Below are 17,735 nucleotides of genomic sequence, written 5' to 3'. Positions count from 1 at the left end.
CAGAAAAGAATATATGAAGATTGTGCAAGAGTGCAGCAGGTAACTTATTCTTGGTGATTGTGTAATTGTAAATAGCTCATTTGGATCTATCTGTCTCTCTGTTGGAATAACTGGCCAGATCTCCATGAATAAACGACCTCCTATAGGAAGGTATTTGTGAAATGAAGGAATTTGGCATGGGGGCATGACCTTTAATTTGACCCTAAAGCAAAAGATCTATTTGACCTTACACAACTAATATTTGCAATAAATTAGGAATTGTATGTTACACAGAAAACAATTGAAAAATAGTGTTTTAAGGATAAGGTCAATAACAATGTAAAGTAAACATACAGTACATGGAAAATTATGAAAACAAGCTCTTAAATGAGTAGTTGTGACAGTATATTAGTTCTAGAAATGGTCTAGAAGAGTAAGTAATCCAATCCTTCTCATTTTACTTATGTAAAATCAAGTAAGAAGATAAATGCCTGAACAAAGACCACAGACAACTACACTTTTCCAGTTACCATTTTTTTGTTGTTGCTGCTATTGTTTTTTAATTGCAGAAAGACTATTGTCCTTATCAGTAGGTCTTTATTTTTCACTGAAAAGTACAGTAATTGGTAAACACATGCCTGACAAAACTAGCCACAGAAATGAGACAGTTTTGTACATAGTAGAATGTAATTGGGAGCTACTCTATTATAGGTCTATTTCAGGAGCAAATGAGTGTGGTCAAAAAGTCAAGAATCTATATATAGTTTCAGAAAATTAGGAGCAGTAGATGTTTGTTTTCTAAGTGAGTAAGAAGTATCCCAGAAAGGGATAATATAGCTGGATTGTGGGGGTTCAAGCAGTGAAGGTAATTTAAATTCCAAGACTGTGAACAAGGACAAAGAAGAATTTATAAAACAATAAAGAAAGATCACTACTTATAGAGTTGAATCTTCTTATCCTTAGCCTGAGATAGCTCAATGTCCTGCTTCAATATACCATTGTTTATGGATACACAGAATTTTAGTTCTAATCAGCTAAAAAAACTGTTGAGCACCTACATTGTATGGTCACTCCACTCAGAATTTTGGCTTTTCCAAAAATGCCCAAACTACTGCATCGGTTCTCAAGGAATAGAAAAAAATGTAGATGCAAAACAAACAAACTATGATATAGTACTTAGCTGACCTGGACTCCTCTTCTGGAAAACATTCACATTCATCAAACAATAAATGAATAGAGTTTTTAGAAAAAAAATTTATAGTTCAGTCATGAAGGACACAAATTACTTATTCTGTTCATTGTCACTGCTACTTGAAAAAGACTAACCAGCATACGATGATCTTTTTTTTCTCCATTGGTGGAATTACACATAAAATTTACCCCTAAAATTTTCTCTAGTGGTTCTGTAACTCTTACATTTGAATAGTATTTAATTTTTTTCTTCTCTTCAGGGTATCAAGAATCAACATTGTTAATGTGCTTGATATTGCTGACTTTAGTAATGAATGTTTGGATATTAATCTCGTTTTTATTAAAAGGATAAAAGTAATACATGCTCATTGTTATTTAAGGAAAATCTTCATGGAGATATGTACTAAAATAAAATAAAAGTATAATTTATCATTATTTTCCTATTCTTTTATCTCCAACCCAAATCGATACATTTACACCTTAACAAAGTAAAATCTAGATGTCTTAAAAACCTAACTGTAAAATAATTGAAAACTTTAGAAAATACATAAGATAACTTATAAGCATATATCTTCAGAATGATCACATTCAAGACAATTACTTACATATGCCTAATCATATAGAAATATTTTGATGTATTTGCATTAAAATGAAAATGGTTTCTATGACAGAAGACAAATACCAATGTGAAAAGATATACCGCAGAGGGAAGTACATATTTGTACATGGTACAAAGTGTTAGTACAGACTCTACACAGGAGTTCTGGAAGTCAGTAGTGAACAATAGCACAGTGTAAGTTGGCAAAGATTATGGATAGACAATTCTTTTTTTTTAAGATTTTATTTATTTATTCATGAGAGACACAGAGAGAGAGAAAGACAGAGACATAGGCAGAGGGAGAAGCGGGCTCCATGCCGGGAATCCGATGTGGGACTCTATCCTGGGACTCCAGGATCACGCCCTGCTGGGGCTAAAGGCAGATGCTCAACCGCTGAGCCACCCAGAAATCCCCTGGATAGACAATTCTTAATATATAGATAGTTATTGCCAATATATATACAAAAGTGCTAATCTTCACTTATCCTGCGTGAAATTCTTACTAAGTAATTTACTAACCAATAAGATTAGTAAATTGTATTATTCACCAGGCAAAACAATTAAAAATCTAACTATATAAATTCTTGGCAATGACCTGGAGTAAGGGAATGTTTATGTATTTCTTGTGGGAGTTTGAATAGGATCAATCTATTTGGAGATCTCTTTGGCAATATTCAATATTGATTCAGCAATCCCCTTTCATGTACAGAGTTATGACACAGTCTCATACATGAGGTACTTGCTTTTAATGATGATCTGAAAAGAGCTATCAAGAACTGTCTTAATGACTCCCAGGAAAGTGTCTACAAACTCAAATGAGAAAGATCAACTCTACATTAAGAATAGAAGAGAGCAACCAAATGACTTCCTATCAGTATATAAAGCCTTGTGGCCACTCTAGATATATGCAAAAATATCTCTATATATACACAAAGAAACAAGTACAAAATGTTTATCCCAGCAACGTTTGTAATAGCAAAATGGAACAAAAAGAATCTTTAATGTCCACTGATACAGGAATGGGTAGGTGTGATTGAATTCATATGTAGATTTAAAATTAATGATCCCTTTTATCATATCAACCTATACAAATTAGTAAATAGGTTTCACAAAAAAGCCATTTACAAAGTACTACGTACAGAACCTCTTTATAGAAATAATTAAACACAGACATCAATATTATGTATTTAAGGGTGTATATATACACGTAAATATATATGCACACACTCATATTATATTTATTAGACACATATAGACATACATGTAGGCATTCAGAACATAGAACACATAGTCCATTACTTTTAAGTAGAATCATTTTAGGACAGTGGTTTTCTCTGGGAAAGCAGGAGGGTTTTGTCATATGTATATGTTTTTTCCTAAAAGATATATCTAAAACAAATATAAAAAATGTTAGTGTTTGTTGGAGCATAAGTGTTGTTATATATTTTTTCCTCTACTTTTGTAAAGTGTTATAATTTAAGAAACAACAACAGAAGTCAGAAGGTGAAAGATATTATTAAGTGCTATAAAAGTACAGAGGAAAGCACTAAATTTTGGTGAAGAGAAAACAGGGTGTTTACAGAGTGGATGAAACTCACTTTAGATCTTGAATGATGCAGAGAATTTCAGCAGATAGATAAGAGGACCGGCCATTCTAAGCTGAATCAATTTTGATTTAGGGTAGAGAAAAATATTTACAATGATATTTAAAGAGTGATGAGTGATATTAGAAGCATATTCAGGAAAATACCGCTTGAGAGAAATTTTATGGATTTTAGGAATATGAAGGCAGTAGGAAGAAGGAATTGGGTCAAAGTCAAATGTTGATGAAGTGTAAAACAGAATGGAGGCTGAGAGTAAAACATTGAATTTGAACTGATAAGAAAAGAGTCTCGGTACAGTTTGATTTAAAAGTGCAATGGGTGGGGAAGTGGCAGCAGCCATCACAGGCCTTCTTTGAGTATGCTTATTAGAGAAGAAAGAAAAAGACTAAAGTAACACCTCAGCTGGCTAGATAAATTTTGTTGTTGCTGTCATATCTTTTGTCTTTAAGCATATGGGATACGGGTATATTTCTACTCTGAGGGGAAATAATCAGAAGAAATAATTATGAGGCCAAATCCTAGAGGACCTGGAGGAGATGGACAAGGTTATTATTATCCATAGTCCATAGCAAGGGTGGAAGAGTAAATGGGAAGTACAAATGGGAAATGACTGGGAGTGATAAAGTGATAGTCAGAGGGAAAGAAGAGGATTGAAATGCTTGTAGTAGAGGACGTAGAAGTTTGCAGTAAAGTGAGAAAATAAAAAGAGCAGAGTCAGGGTTGCCACCTTGGAGAATTAGAAGTAGTTTGGAAAGAATGCTAAAGGGAATGAAAGAGGACATTGAGTGCAGAGACACAGCCTCCTTGACACACCAGACCTCATTCCATCCTCTACTGAAGTTCCCCTCTGGTTTGTGGTGACCCAGGCTGCACTACATTGTGACAATTTGTATACCCACTTTCCTTTCAGAAATGCTCACCTACATGTGCCAGGAATATAGTATGTACTTAACAAACAATTCTCAAATGGATAAACAAAACATTGCTTTAGTTCATAAATTATATTCAAATTCTCTGTCTCTGATCCATTACTCGGGCATCAGGGACAAGCTCTCTGAATTCCCATAAAAATATTGGGGGAAAACTATTAGAAATAGGTAAGAACCTCAGCAGATGTACTGCTGGCATTCCCTATTCTAAGAGGGAGGCTTCAAAGGAAGGTATTTTAGAGTATAAAGCTGAAAGACTTTTACCTCCTAACAATATAGTGACATTGGTCAAGTTGACTTTCATCTTTGAAAGGAAAAGTAGGCTTGTCATGAGGACAGTAGTCTCTCATAGTCAGTGTTCATAAAATCTTAGCTGTTTTACTATTATTTGAAATAATTTTATTCCCTTAAGCTTTGTCCATCAGATGCAGTGTATAATCACTGAGCACTTCCTGTGTTCATAGTACAGCTTGAGGTATACCTCAAGGTTACAAGGTTAGGTGAAGGTAGTGAAGTGTTATGTTATATCACTAGGTTGCTACTTGGAAAGCTCTGTATATTTTGGAATTGAACTTATGTGTATATTCAGCTAGTGACATGAATTAGAACTAAATCCCCTTACCCTGTCAATAAGCTTTGTCATGCTGCCTTTTAAAGAGCTTATATGATGTACAGGATGCGATTTGCAAAAGTTTAAGTGAAAATTTAGGCAAAAGAGTTAGACATTAAAGGAGGAATACAGTGGCTAACTAAAAATACTCTCAAGAACTAAATTGAATATTTACTAGATGGATGTGCCAGGTTTAGCAAAATTAAATTTTAAAACCGTGCCTATAACAAATCTATGGTAGAGAACAGGAACCGGGCTCACACAAAAAATCAAAGGGTGGAGTGAAGGAGAAGCACACCAGAAGCACTCAGTTTATATTTCCAATTATGTATGTTCCATTCTAAGAGATCTAACAACTTCAATCCTCTGTGACTTTTGTCTATTCCTGAAGTAACAAGAGGCCACCGGTGTGGTTGGTAACTATTATATGATTTTCCTTGCAAAACTCTTACGAGTCTTAAAGGAGTTTGGTGCTCCTTTACTCAAGAGAATGAACTCCAAAACATAACCTTAAATTTTCTTTGTCCTCCATCCCCCAAGAAGGAATTCTCCCCTTAAGCAGAATAATAAACGTGGGTGTCGCTTCACTCAGATATCTAAGTCAAAAGGAACAATATTTTGTGATTCCATGACAAAATCAGAAGCAACTTAAAAAGAGATCAGAATATGAAATAAGAAAACAAGAAGTTCAAATGATTTATTTGCCTATAGGAGGTGTAGGTGAAAATATTCTCTCACACAAAGGGAAAAATCAGTTCTCAGAAAGGATGAGATGAAACTTTCACAGAGAGAAAAATCCTTGGAGCACAAGTGTGGAACAGGACCTGTCCTAAGATGACACTCCCTGGAAGACAGCCCCAGGGGAAGATGTAGAAATCAGATGTAGAAATCAATCCTCTCTCCCTCTTTCCTAACCTGCACAAGTGACCAGTCAGTGACATCAAAGCCCTGATCATGTCTCCTTTGGAAAGTGGGTCAAGTCACACTTGACACACCTACCTAATAAGGCTGTCCTAACACAGAAGATAAGGAATCCTTGGAAAAGTATAAAACATTAATGAATTGTGCGAGTGAGGATTGATTTACGTGGTCAGATCACAGGAGCGATGATAACAAAGCTAATGGCAGTGTTTACACAGCAGAAAACAGGTAGATGTAAAGTGAAACACTCACTGTTCAATCAACCTGATGAAGGAACTGCAGAGTGCCAAACAGCTGGGTATTTGGAAACATCTAGACGTTGATAGCACAGTTCCTCAATCTTTTTAAAAAATGAATTTTTCTTCAGAGCCAGAACATATTCCCTACAAGGAAAGCGGTTTCTATCAACACCTTTCCCTCTCCCTCACTTTTTTTTTTAATCATAGTGGGATTACTTTTCTTTTTATCTGAAATGTCTATATTGAAGGAACTATCTATTGTTTAAAAAAAAAAAGCAATGACATCTTCAAAGAGTCAAGATTTGTCTTTCTTCAGGATATTTAGTAACATCAGAAGTGACAGGTTCTGGGGAGCACAATTATTAAAGGTGTCCAATAATGGTCCAATGATGAAAGAGACATGCAGCTTCAAAGGGATGGTTAGGAGGACAAACTCATTTGGCTATGTAAGTTTGTTTCTAAAAAAACACATTACCTCTGAGTTTTGTCACTTCAACCGAAATATAAGATCTATATTTTCAGGAAGGGATAATCTTGATTATTATCATTGTACTCAACCCTCTGCCTCCTATATACACATAGAATTAACTTTATTGAGACATACTCCGTACTTGTCTATGGATTCAATGGTGACCTGAATCTCTTTCTAAAATGTATTAGAATAAAGCTAGCGCAGGAACATCTACCATCTGTAGGGGGGGAAAAAGAAACAACATTTTAATTCCAGAGCATGTGGCTACTGGAACTGAAGGTCCTTAATTGCGTCTTTAGAATAGGCAAGGGCATCTCTATTTATTAGGCATTTACATTCAATGCACTGCAATGTCTCTTCTCTTTGCACTTTCCTCAGTAATTGGGTGTTGACTCTGTGCCTTCAGGCTAATTCAATGCTTATGTTGTTAAGATATAGACTGGCTGCTCCCGTGTGAATACTCCCTGGCTTTAGTCCATTACCCATCCTTTTTCCAGATTTCAATAATAAATAGAGTCCTTCACTCACTGAAAGAATGTCCTTGGACTTGTTTATGCTCCATGATGCTCATACACTGCACTGTTTCCTTGGCCTTTGACTTTGCAGCCTGCAAAGTTGTCCAGCAACTGGTTTCCTTTACAGGCAGCCATGTGCTGTGGTTTTGTAGAGCAGCAATCCCTTCCTACCACAACCTAATTCTAGTTTCTACACACACCCTTGCAACTGCATATACTTATCTAAAACCATTGCTTTAACATGATACTTCCTGTTCAAAAAGCATCTGTGGGTCTTATTTTGATAGAGTATTGTAATATAAATCTTCTGCTTGGTTCTCAAGAATTTCTATAAACAAAATTTGGCATCCTGCACTTCTTTATGTCTGAAAGTACTGTCACAAGCTTCTGTCAAATATAGAACTTCTTCTTCACTTTCTTGGGAATATATCAGAAATCTGATATATATACACACACACACACATAGACATATACATACATATGTATATTCTGTTAATAAATGTTAACACTCATGAAAATATTTGTATCATTTTTCCATTAGTTTTTTTAAAAATGAGGTATAATTTGCAAAAGTGAGGTGCATTGATTTTAACTGTATAATTCAATGAATTTTGATAAATGCTTACAACTGTATAATTCACACTGCTATCATGATATGAAACATTTCTACCACCTTTGAAAGCTCCTTTATTCCCCTCCTAGTATGCTCACCAAAAACTGCTCAGCATTCTAACACTGCAAATTAGCTTTACCCGTTCTATACTTCATACACATGAGTTATTAGAGCATGTATCCTTCTGTGTCCAGCTTGCTTTCACTCAGCATATTTGTCAATGGTGTTTCATCAATCAATAGGCTCTTTTTATTGCTGAGTATTATTCCCCTGTATGAACATACTATAATTTGTTTATTCATTCCCCTATTGATGGACACTTGAGTTGTTTTAAGTTCTGGCCATTATAAATAAAGCTGCTATGAACAACCATCAGCAAATCTTTGTGCAAATATACATTTTCAATTCTGGCAGAAAAATACATGAGAATGGAATTACTGGATCACAGGATAGGTGTAACTTCTCAGGAAACCAACTAACTCTTTATTTACCAAAGTGGTTTTGCCACTGAGAGTCCCAACTCTACCACTAGTAGAGTCCCAATTCCTTCCTACCTTCATAATTTGGATTTGTGTTGCTTTATAGCTTTAGCAATTCTGGTGGATGTGTAATGCTACCTCGTTGATTTTATTTTATTTTTTAAAAGATTTATTTATTTTAGAGAGAGAATGAGGTAAAAGGGTAGGGAAGAGGGGAAGAGACAGAGTGAAAAAGAGAGAATCTCAAGTATATTCCCCACTGAGCACAGAGTCTGATGTGGGGCTCGATCTCATGACCCTCAGATCATGATCTAAGCTGAAATCAAGAGTTGTATGCTTGAATTAAGCAAAGTGGCAGGATATAAAATCAATGTACAGAAGTCAGCTGCATTTCTATACACTAACAATGAAACAGAAGGAGAAATTAAGGAGTTGGTCACATTTATAATTGCACCAAACACCATAAGATACCTAGGAATAAATCTAACTAAAAAGGCAAAGGATCTGTACTCAGAAAACTATAAAACACTCATGAAAGAAATTGAGGAAGACAAAGAAATGGAAAATCATTCCATGCTCATGAATTGGAAGAATAAATATTGTGAAAATGACTGTGCTGCCATTGCATACATTCAATGCAATTCTTATCAAAATATCATCTACTTTTTTCACAAAGCTGGAACAAATAATCCTAAAATTTGTATGAAATAGGAAAAGACCCCATATACCAAAGGAAAGTTGGAAAAGAAAACCAAAGCCAGTGGCATCACAACCCCAGACTTAAAGCTCTATTACAAAGCTGTAATCATCAAGACAGTATGGTACTGGTACAGAAGCAGATGCAGAGACCAATGAAACAGAACAGAAAACCCAGAAATGGACCCCCAACTCTATAGTCAATCTTTGACAAAGCAGGAAAGAATATTCAATGGAAAAAAGATAGTCTCTTCAACAAATGGTGCTGGGAAAATTGGACAGCTACGTGTAGAAGACTGAAACTAGACCATTTCCTTCCTTACACCATACACAAAAATAGATTCCAAATGGATGAAAGACCTAAATATGAGACAAGAATACATCAAAATCCTAGAGGAGAACATAGGGAGCAACCTCTGTGACCTCAGCAACAGCAACTTCTTGCTAAACACATTTCCAAAGGCAAGGGCAACCACAGCAAAAATGAACTACTGGGACTTCATCAGGATAAAAACTTTTGCACAGCAAAGGAAACAGTCAACAAAACCAAAGACAACCAACAGAATGGGAGAAGATATTAGCAAATGTCTTATCAGATAAAAGGCTAGTATTGATAATCTATAACGAATTTATCAAACCCAATGCCCAAAGAACAAATAATCCAATCAAGAAATGGGCAGAAGACATGAACAGAAATTTCTCCAAAGAAGACATAAAAAGGGCCAAAAGAGGGATCCCTGGGTGGCGCAGCGGTTTGGCGCCTGCCTTTGGCCCAGGGCGTGATCCTGGAGACCCGGGATCGAATCCCACGTCGGGCTCCCTGCATGGAGCCTGCTTCTCCCTCTGCCTGTGTCTCTGCCTCTCTCTCTCTTTGTGTGACTATCATGAATAAATAAATCTTTAAAAAAAAAAAAGGGCCAAAAGATACATGAAAAATGCTCAAAATCACTTGGCATCAGGGAGACACAAGTCAAAATCACAATGAGATACCATGTCGCACCAGTCATAATGGCAAAAATTAACAAGTCAGGAAACAACAGATGTTGGTGAGGATGTGGAGAAGGGGAATCCTCTTATATGGTTGGTGGGAATGAAAGCTGGTACAGCCACTCTGGAAAACAGTATGGGGGTTTCTCAAAAAGTTGAAAACAGAGCTACCTATGACCAGCAATTGCACTACTGGTATTTACCCCAAAGATACCAATGGAGTGGGGGGTACCTGAACCCCAATGTTTATACGGTAAGGTCCACAATAGCCAAACTATGGAAAGAGCTGAAACATCTATCCATAGATGAACAGTTAAAGAAAATATGGTATATATACAATGGGATACTACTCAACCATTTAAAAAAATGAAATCTTGCCATTTGCAATGATATGAATGAAACTAGAGGGTATTATGCTGAGCAAAATAAGTCAATCAAAGAAAGACAATTATGATATGATCTCACTCATATGTGGAATTTAAGAAACAAAACAGGATAATAGAGGAAGAGAGGAAAAAATAAAACAGTATGAAATCAGAGAGGGAGACAAACCTTAAGAGACTCTTAATCATAGGGAACAAACTAAGGGTCACTGGAGGGGAGGATGGAGTAATTGGGTGATGGACATTAAAGGGCATGTGATGTAATGAGCACTGGGTATTATATAAGACTGGTGAATCACTACCCTCTACCCTTGAAATTAGTAATACATTATATGTTTAATGTAAATTTAATCGAACTTAAATTTAAAAAAAACAAGGAAAAGAAAGAAAGAGTTGGATGCTTAACTGACTGAGCCACCTAGATTCCCCATTCTCATTGTGATTTTAATTTACATTTCCCAGATAACTAATAGTATTGAACACATTCATATATGCTTAATGACCATTCATATTGCATTCCTTCTTCCCTTTCATATGGATAAAGTGTTCTGTTTTTCATTCCCTAGAATGTTATAGGCTAAAGGAGTTTTAGATGACCTTTATCAGATTGAGATATTTTCTTGGCTTCTTGAGGATTTTCATCACAAGTGTGTGTTGAATCTTGTCAACTGCTTTTTCTGGATCTGTTGAGAAACTAATATAAGTTTTCCTTTTTTATATTAATGCAGTAAATTACATTAATTGATTTTTCAAAGATTGATTAATCTTGCATTTCTGGGGTATACAACACTGATCAGGAAGTATTTTTTTATATGTTGCTGGATTTAATTTGCTAGTAAAGTTTTGAGGATTATTGTGTCAATGTTCATGACATATATTAGTTTGTGATATTCTTTTGTTGTAGTGTCTTGTCAGGTTTTGGTATCAGGGTTATAATTATCTCATAAAATGAGTTGAGAAGGGTTCCCTCCTCCTGTATTTTCTCAAAGAGTTTGTTAAAAAACTTTTACTACTTCTTTCATAAATGTTTGATAGAATTTGCTGCTCTTTTGTCTGGCACCTGATATTTTTCCTGGCTTTATACCAGTCTATCTTTACTTTGTAACTACCACCATTTCACCTCTTCTGGTTGTCCTACAGTTTCCATTCATCACAAAAGTGTTTTTGTCGATCAAACTTTCCTTAATGCTGTGAGCTGAGAATAATAGTTCATATCCAAACTTTCATAGCCCTTTATCCCATTGATTTGGTGCTTATTCTTTTTGACCTTTGCATTTCAATGATTAATCTTCGTGTTTTATATTCCTTACAAGAGAGTAAGCTTCTTGAATGTACCTTTTTTTCTTGAACATATCTTAAAATTGTTTTGAATCAGCAGTACACAATACAAAATTTTGCATTGAGTTAGTAATTAATTTTTTATTTAGTTAAAACTAATGGAAACTACTTCTAACCAATTTAAAGTACTAGGGATAGTGTTTACCTTATGACCTGAAAAAAACTGTACTTCCCCATCCTAATGGCAAAATATATGAAATAATAACTTTTAAGACACTGCAGATCAGCATTGAAGGTGCAGGGATCCTCATGAAATGGAAAAGAAAATGAATGTCCCAGCTGACTGCCCTGGATACTTTCTAATTCACAGCACTGAAAAGGTGGAACCGATGCCGAGTCCAGTGAATTCCCTGAGTTGAGACAGATCCGAGAGGTCCAGGGAGGCCGCAGTGGCTGAAGTTCACAGCAAGAGAAAAAAGAACTTCAGAGGGAGAGAACTTTGGAGGTCTGCAGAGGACTCCCCTCATGTATTCAGTGGAGAGTTGCTCAGTGAATCTGTGTGAGGAAACTATCCAACATCAGGAAGGTAAGAGTGACTGGTGCTGACACAGGTAGAAGAATCACACTTGTTCCTCTAAGTCATCCTGGAAATCTTCATTCTTCAACAGGGCATTGGGTAAAAAAACCCAGAAGGGTCTTGCTTCAATAATGAGAAATAATTAGCCCAAGTCTAAATGCTGCTCTGGTTTTTAGGTTGGTTTACCTAACAAATTACTGTTCAATTATACTACAGTAAAGCTGTTCAAAAAAATTAAGGCAGTTGAAATCATTCAGTTGAAAATACTTTGGAAAAATTCCTCTGTAATGTAATCTTTGACCTAGTGGATATTTGGGAGTGTTTCGGGTTTTGGGTTTTTTCCCCAAATGTTTGTGCTTTGCTCTTTTTTCATGTATTCTTTTCTTACTAATTTAACATTTAATTCTGCTTTGTCAAGAGAACTATTCTGTACATATTAATTCTTTGGATTTCATTAAAATGATACTATTATCTTAACTGAGGGATAATTTGCTGTCATTGTTTCTCATTTCAGGATTCTAAACTTTATACTAGCTCCTTCTGTTTTCAGCACTCACCAGAAAGTGACCCTACCCAGAATCTGCTTTCATTCCTCGCTTAATTCTGATGTCAATGTTCAAATTAGGTTATTCTTTCCCTTTAGCTATGCCCAGCTAAGTTTGTAACAACACCAGTACTCTTCATGTCTCATATGTCACTCCACAGAGCAATTAACAATAGAGACATTGAAATAGAACATTTGGGGGTTTACTTAGCTTAGGTGTGATTGACATTGCATAGGATGTCCAAATTGCATTCAAGCCCATGTATTCAAATCCATCAAAGAAGGTAAACTCCTTTTGGGGAAACTTCAGCCATTAGAGCAAAATCATGTTACTTGTAGATTTCTCTTCTTCCTTTCCTTACCCACCATAGATTTTTGTGATGTCTTTTATTATGCACATTTTTATGTTCTAGGCCATAGAATAGAACCATATTTAGCAAATTCTTTGTTAAGATGAGTAAAAAATACAGGCCATTAATAATCACTATCTTTGTTTTAATTAAGTTCTGCTAAGTTCATTTAGTTTATAAGTAACTGTAAGAGACAAAAAGACCATATGTTTCTCTTTCCACATATACATATCTCTACATATTTAAGAACTTCCCCACACTTCTTCCCATACTTAATTTTTCAATAATTAACAATAGCAGCAAGAACCTACTTCCTGACAGAATGCAAATCTTCAAATAAATGAAAATTCATTTACCTTCTCCTACAAATGGATGGCCCAAGCTCCATCTATATTATTCCTTCCAGGAACTGGAATTAACTTCCATCCTGTCTTTATAACCAGTAAAGTTTGCATTAAGTTATAGTTAGTCACAATCACCCTGCTATATGAAAATGGTAAGAAAAAATAAATTATACACACATACATATACACACATATATATTAGATAATTTATTATCTAAATCTATTTGCATATTAAGATATATATAATTAAGATATTATAGATAATATGTACATATATATATGTCACACTATTCTTATATATAGAGAGATATAGGTCTATAGATACACATCTAGATGGATAACTGGATAGAGAGAAGGAGAAAGAATAAAAAAGATAACAGGTATGTCCTAGAATTCTCATTTCTGCAGCTGGCCACATAGCTGGGTTGATATATTTAACTTATTTTCTTCACTGCTCATTCAACATTCCACTTGTTCTCAACCAATATCCAGTTCATCAGGAGTCCTTTACTAGTAGGACAATCTGTATCACAAATCCTGAAGAATCTGAGTCTCTGATGGTTCACAATGTGATTAAGATCACTATACTTATACTTAACCTGAGAAACTTTTGAGTATGAGAGCTCTATTAATAATTATGCTAGTAATGGGGTACCTGGATGGCTCAGTCAGTTAAATATCTGACTTGATTTTGGCTGAGGTCATGATCTCAAGGTCATGAGATTGAGCCCTGAGGCAGCAGGCTCTGCATTCAGTGGGGAGCCTGCTTGAGAGTCTCTCTCTCTGCCCCTCCCCCTGTTCATGCTCCGTCTCTAAAATAAACAAACAAACAAATAAATAAAAAAATTAAGTACCCTAACTGACATAGGGGCATGGAAGAGTTGCCCCTTCTATGTCTGATGGCTCAATGTCATGAGAAGCCAAAAATAGCTATGTGGCAATTCAAATATCCAATTAAAATTAAGTATTGTATTCTAAAGAAAGGTTCCTTCTTGGGTATGAAGATTGCTAAACCTGAAATTTCTGAATTCAAATTATTAGTATGTAGTACAGAGAAGTGCGTATCACACTTCCATCCTATGTTTCTCCATCACTGTACTTCGATTATAGGAAAGAAACATCATATATTGGAAAGTATCTCTTAATTGGCTTGTAACTAATTTCTCACAAAAGTAGATCACTGTTTTTCAGTTCAACTTTTTCTTAGTGACGATGAAGACAGTGAATTGCATCTGCGTAAGCTCATTACTGGACATTTTTGCTGCAAAATAAGTGCCTTGATCAGAAGCTATGTAGTCTGGGATGTTATGGTGGTGAATAAGACACTCTTGAAGAATGTCAGTATTGTTGGCAGATGTGTGTTAGGAAGTCAATGCAAATACATATCTAATATAAGTGCAGTTCAAATGAGGATGAATCATTGGCCAGTCCATAGTGAGTGGTCTCTAATATAACTGTCCTGGCAGCAGATAATTAGCTAGTCTCCCTGGATATACTGATAGATTGGGTACTCAGTAGTGGTAACCAGACCGGCTTTGTTGGGATCACCCATGTTTTTGAACCTATAAATAATTTGTCTCCTTTTCATTTTGGTCTCTTTTTTTAGGATTCAAATGAACCAGCACAGAGGTGGCTGAGTGCTAACTAATAAGATAGAAAGATAGATCCCCACTTCCTGAAACAAGGCTCCTAAATCACTTGTAAATAAGGATGTTAGGAAAACCTCTTGTTCTAACATTTAGTTTTCTACCAGTTCCCATCATAGAGCTCCTAAAACTCTTTATTATTTCCTAAGTGATAAAGGCACTACGAGCATCTTTTGTCCTAATATTTTGTCTTTGACCTTGGTTCCTGATGCAGAGCTCCTAAATCCCTTGGAATTTGCTAGGTACCTTTTGTTCTGAGACTACTGAAGAGTTTCTGGATGGTTTCTGGATGGAGGCTGGTCACCAGCAAGATCAATCCATGATTAAACTTGGAATTTTAAGCCCTTTCCTCCATTTTCCAGAGAGGAGAGAGGGGTTGGAAATGGAATTAATAATCAATCATGCCTACTGAGAAAGCTTTCATAAAAATCCCAATAGTATGGGGTTGGGGGAGCTTCCAGGCTTTTCATATGGATATGAAAGCATCCATATACTGGGAGAGTGACATATCCTAACTCTACAGGGTAAGAAGTTCTTGTACTTCCAGATCTTGTCTCACAATTAATGTTATCATATCCTTTGTTATATAATAAACTGGCAAATATACGTGTTTTTCTGAGTTCTGTGAGCTGTTTTAGGAAATAATTGAGTACAAACGAGAGGTCACGGGAACCTCCAATTTGTAGCTAAGTCAGGCAGTTGTCAGTAAACTGGGGACCTATTACTTGCAACTGGCTTCTGGAATGAGGAGGGCAGTTTTATGGAACTAATCCCTTAATCTGTGGGGCTTGCACTAACTACTGTTATGTCAGAATTAATGTGAATTGTAGGGCACCCAGTTGATGTCACAATTTTTTGATGTGGGGCAAGAAACACTCCACACATCTGATGTCAGAAGTGTGGTATGTGTGGTAGCAATGTGAGAGAAGAAACACAGGAAAAAGACTTTGTTGTTGCTATATACTGAGAAGAAAGTCTCAAAGAGTTATCTTGTCTACCAGATTATTGAGAAACCAGTGAACATGTCATGCAAAAATGCATCATTTATGTTGTCATATATTGGGATTATTATCGCTACTTTCAATAAATTATTTAATAAATATTTTAACTTTTCTCAATTTTGGTTTCTAATGTAGCAAGTATCAAAATATACAACTCATAGACACATAGATCAATGGAACAGAACAGAAAACCCAGAAATGGACTCACAACATATTATATGGAAAATATCCATATAATATTGGAAATAATATCCAATGGGAAAAAAGGTAGTCAAGATAACAAACAAATGATGTTGGGAAAACTGGATACCAACATGCAAAAGAATGAAATCAGACTGCTTTCTTACACCAAACAAAAATAAATTCAAAATGGATTAAAGACCTAATGTGAGATTTGAAACCAGAAAAATCCTAGAGGAGAACCCAGGCAGTAACTTTTTTAACATCAGCCGTATCAACTTTCCAGATAGTCTCCTGCCACAAGGGAAACAAAAGCAAAAAGAAAAAACAACAAAAAACTATTGGAACTACATCAAAATAAAAAGCTTTTGCATAGTGAAGGAAACAAGCAACCTGTAAGTATCTAATAATGATTGGGGAGTCCCAGCAAGCAACAGGACCAAAAAGAAGCAGGAGAATCTGGACATTGCTCTAGAGATAGATGGGCTAGAGAAGAAGATGTTGCAGTGTCAGAGAGACCCGGAGGGTATAAACTCCAGGCTCTACAGGGCAAAGCTAAGTTCAAGAGGCCAGAAAGTCTCTGGAGAAGGAGAAAAGCAACCCGATGTACAAAGCCTCCAACTATGAGAAGGAGCTAAAGTTGCTTTGGCAGGAGAACCAAAGGAAAAGAACATGCTGCTCTCTGTGGCTATCTTCATCCTCCTGACCCTCATCTGTACCTACTGGACCATGTGAGCCTGAGACTTCACAGTCAGCACAGGGTTCCTCTTGGTTCCCTGGTCACAACCAAACAGGCTCTTTAAGCTTCAAGACTACAAAGGTGCAGGCGCATTTCTCTCCAACCCAGACACTGGAGCATGGCTTCCTGACAGCCTAGCCCCTCTTGCCTCCTGGTACAGTTGTGGGGCCTGGGTCTCCAGAAAGACTTTGTGCTGGCTCCTCCCTCAGCCTAAGGGAAAGACAACAAAGAACAACAAGGCTTCTCCTGTCTGGAAAATTTTTTAAAAATTTAAAAATTAAAGGAAACCAATGGAATGGGAGAAGATATTTGCAAATGATATATCTTTTATATCATTATAACCCTTTTATTATAACCCATCTTATAACCCTTTGGATAAAGGGTTAGTATCCAAAATATATAAAGGACTTATAAAACTCAACACCCAAAATACAAATAATCCAATTAAAAGTGGGCAGAAGACATGAATAGACCTTTTTCCAAAGAAGACATCCAGATGGCCAACAGACACATGAAAAGATGCTCAACAGCACTGATTATCAGGGAAATGCAAATCACAACTACTAGGAGATATCACTTCATACCTGTCAGAATAACTAAAATCAACAACACAAGAAACAACAGGTATTGTTGAGTTTGTGGAGAAATGGGAATCCTCTCACATTGTTGGTAGGAATGCAAACTGGTGCAGCCACTTTGGAAAACAGTATGGAGGTTCCTCAAAAAGTTAAAAATACAACCACTCTATGATCTAGCAATTGCTCTACCAGATATTCACCTAAAAAATACAAAGACACTAATTCAAAGGGATATATGCACCTTGATGTCCATAGCAGCATTATCTATAATAGTCAAATTAT

The 17,735-nt window shown here is 36.0% G+C and overlaps 1 long non-coding RNA gene and 1 pseudogene across 3 annotated transcripts in view; both read left to right on the top strand.

Annotated features, from left to right (window-relative positions):
• LOC140635200 (uncharacterized) overlaps positions 1-17,735 on the top strand; it is a 107,743-nt gene that overhangs the window by 12,044 nt on the left and 77,964 nt on the right. For all 3 annotated transcript variants that reach the window (XR_012032568.1, XR_012032567.1, XR_012032566.1), the window contains one exon: positions 11,865-12,080. This is a non-coding gene — a long non-coding RNA (uncharacterized lncRNA). The remainder of the gene's footprint in view (positions 1-11,864; positions 12,081-17,735) is intronic.
• LOC140634825 (coiled-coil domain-containing protein 167-like) lies at positions 13,643-17,510 on the top strand (annotated as a pseudogene).

The sequence above is a fragment of the Canis lupus genome, chromosome 6 (assembly GCF_048164855.1).
Source record: "Canis lupus baileyi chromosome 6, mCanLup2.hap1, whole genome shotgun sequence".
NCBI lineage: Eukaryota > Metazoa > Chordata > Mammalia > Carnivora > Canidae > Canis > Canis lupus.
This window is presented reverse-complemented; position numbering and strand designations above follow the sequence as displayed.